The sequence below is a fragment of the Alosa sapidissima genome, chromosome 19 (assembly GCF_018492685.1).
Source record: "Alosa sapidissima isolate fAloSap1 chromosome 19, fAloSap1.pri, whole genome shotgun sequence".
Taxonomy (NCBI): Eukaryota; Metazoa; Chordata; class Actinopteri; order Clupeiformes; family Clupeidae; genus Alosa; species Alosa sapidissima.
Window position 1 is genome coordinate 24,773,289 of NC_055975.1, and position 3,433 is coordinate 24,776,721.

The following is a 3,433-nucleotide window of genomic DNA, read 5'->3' on the forward strand; positions in this document are numbered from 1 at the left end:
AACATATCTGTGTATATGTTGCATGCATCAATAACAAAGACCTCCTCTTTGTCTAAATTTAGATCATCTTATATCAGTACTTAAGATGAGAATCAGAGTGAAAGCAATGAGTCATCTTACGTAAACACATCTGTGTGTCTGTATAGCTGTGGGATTGCGAGCGAGGCAGGAAATTACCCAGCGAAGGAAACTGTAACACTGTCTTTCTGTAATATGAGTTTACAATTTCAATTTGAGTCACTACAACTATTTGAATTAATCAACATCCACATTTTTATTTCTTAAATATGGAGATAATCGGCAAATGGAGATTTGGGTAAAGAATTTAGGTTTAGGTTTTCAAAATGTTTTATGCATAACATATCTCACCCTCCTTTATCAATACTGTTTGAAATTACATTTCAGAAATAAATACAAAAGATGATGACTGCATAATACAAGTCTCGATGCAATGGGAGCAAAAGAGAAAAACAAATAATTACAGACAGATGAACATTCATTCTGAACTCTATTCTATTGCATTCTATTGTATTCTATTGCATTCTATTGCATTCTATTCTTTTCTATTCTATAACTCTATTCTATCTTTCCTGTCTCTTTTAAATGATACGCAAGCCAGGAGACTCCCCGCCCTGCCATTTGAATAAATGTACATGTTCCCCCCTACGAATCCATGCTAAATACAGAAGTGTCCCATGCTCGTTTAATTTCTGTTGGGTTTAGCTTGGGGGAGAGCGTGCCAGACGGCGCGAGTGCCCTTATTTCACTTAGCAGTTATACAAATCCAATTTAAATAGCAGTTACGAGATCTCGCAGGTATCTTTTGTCCTTTAATCAAATCCTGTTTACTGTTGTGGCAATTATTTTCAATTTACCCACTTAAAGGAGACTGGAAGTGGTCCACCAGGGGCTCTAGAAGGAGAGAGAGAGAAAGAGAGAGATAGAAGAGAGAGAGAGAGAGAGGGCGAGAGAGGGAGAGAGGGAGTCAAAAACAGCTTGCAAACACATAACCTCCAAAAGAGCGTTTTAGCTCTATCTGCTCTCATCTGGCACGGCGTGATTTAATTTCCGAGCCCTTAAACATGACGAATTACTGCGCTTGTCTTCACTTAATGCTTTTAACAGATCCCAATAAACTGCATTAATCAGGTGAGCGCCGGGCCCAGGGCTGCAAGCTGGAGTTGCTCATTTACCTTATTAGTCGGTGACTTTAGCGCATAACCAGGTGGATAATCTTACAGCTTTACAGCGTTAATTATGCCATAATCAGTTCAGCAGTTGGCCTTCAAAAAAAGCAAGAGAGAGAGAGAGAGAGAGAGAGAGAGAGAGAGAGAGAGAGAGAGAGAAAAAGAGAGAGAGAGATAGAAAGAGAGAGAGAGAGAGAGAAGCTAGGAGCAAGCTAACGCCTCTCTGAGCTTAATTCCCCCTGATTCCACGACACTCACTCACACCAACCCACATTCCAACAGTCGTCGGCACCGGACCCCTTTGACAAAGCATGTGAAGGGCAGGCTAACTTTGTAGGACAAGACAAAGCTTAAACATATGGCTTGATTCCCCCAGGTCCCCTCTATCCAGAGAGTCAGCCTACGAGGCCTGGTGGATTTTCTGATGACAGGGGGGGGGGGGGCACGACTTTGCTTTTAAATGCCTACCATTACCATGTCTAGATATAGTTTTTCCCAACAGATTGGCCGAGATCATTTCTGAATTGCTTCAGTATTTAGAGCATAATAAATGTTCATATATGGTCTTGGCTTGTCAGCTGCTATTTTGAAAGGCGTTTGAAAGGCTCAGAGAGGGGAAGTGTTATGCTGTACACACCTAAATATTAACTCACTTTGGAACAAAACTGTCCCACGTCTGGCCCAGATGCGGCGAGGATCTGGCTGAGATCTGGCCTCCCATCACCGGAGCAGAGAGCAGTGTGCTAATCACTCATTTTGCTCCTTACGTGTTTGTTTCCTCTCCCTATATCAGCAAATGCCTCCGCAAATGTTTCACGCTGGGAAATAAATATCTGCTATTTAACTTCATTATGATAAATCAAATGAGTGCTTCTCTGGGCCCTTAATGAAGACGAAGTGAAATATGGATGTTTTTCTCATTGCGTTTCAGCCCAATTAAGTGGGCCATTTAATGCTAATTAACCACTAAACTTCAATTTGTGTCGAGCTATTCAGTCTTTTTGAATTTCCTGCTCTCAAATGTGACTTCCTGCAGGAAGCCCAGTCAACAGACATCTGTGTGCAGAGCAATCTCACACCTTCATTAAACACAAACAAAGACAGGCATGATGTGCCATTCAAATATGCTGCAGACAAAACAACTAAACAAACAAACAAACAAACAAACAAACAAAGAACACATCACATCACAAAAAAAACATTTGTTACTGCAGATTGCCACTGTTGAGAAATGTGATGCTTTATGTAGTGGCGTGTAATTTTGGCGTACACATCACAAATAATATTATTAAACAGGTCTCAGTTAGGTCTTTAAAATGTGCTTTTTGACAGTGAATTAATCACTGATCATTAGGGTTTTCCACAACCGTCACAATTCTGGTAATTTAGGAGACTTATTGCAAAAATGACATCTCATTATTGAATGTGAATACATGCTTCCAACCTTAATTACAGAAAAATTAATTGCCAGCAGTTTGTATATTATATCAATTACAGTCACAAAGCACACATTTATATGCCCTCAAATCTAATAGCATTAATGGCAAATTGAGCCCCAGCTGTGTGGCGGTTTCTGTGTTCTCGGAGATCCTGAATAAGTAAATATTTAACTCCCCGACAGCCTCAGGACGGCCTGTCAGTGCTGTGAATGGTTAAGATTTCACTTACGGTGGAACGCCTTCAAAAGTGGCCCATCCCAACCAGGTTAGACAGACCCATGACAGGCACAAACATCTGCTGCCCTGTTCAATTTCACAAAACAAGAAAAGGAAGAGAGAGGGGGGTGGGGGGGTGAAGGGGTGTGTGTGTGTGTGTGTGGGGGGGGGGCTTGACACCCATACAATTGCTGCCGGAAATAGCGTGAGCCTTTCCAAGATTAAAGCAGGCATACTAATGCCTGCTTATTCAAGTGTTTGATAAACCGGCACAGTTGTAGCGTGTGACAGCAGACACACACGCCGCTCCTACCGGGCGGAGTGCAGACGAGCAGACGAGAGAGAGAGAGAGAGAGAGAAAGAGAGAGAGAGAGAGAGCGAGAGAGAGAGAGAGAGAGATGGAGAGAGAGAGAGAGTGAGGGAGCGGAGGAAAGAAGCCTGGAGCTTGGCAGTCAGAAGTTAAGAGTCATATGTTAATTCATCTGGGGGGATTTTTGACGTCTTGCCAGCAGTTTTCCCCTCAACATGGTTGTTTTCTGGTTTTCCCCCCTCTGCAATAAAAACACCAGGCTCACAGTCCACTCACAGCCT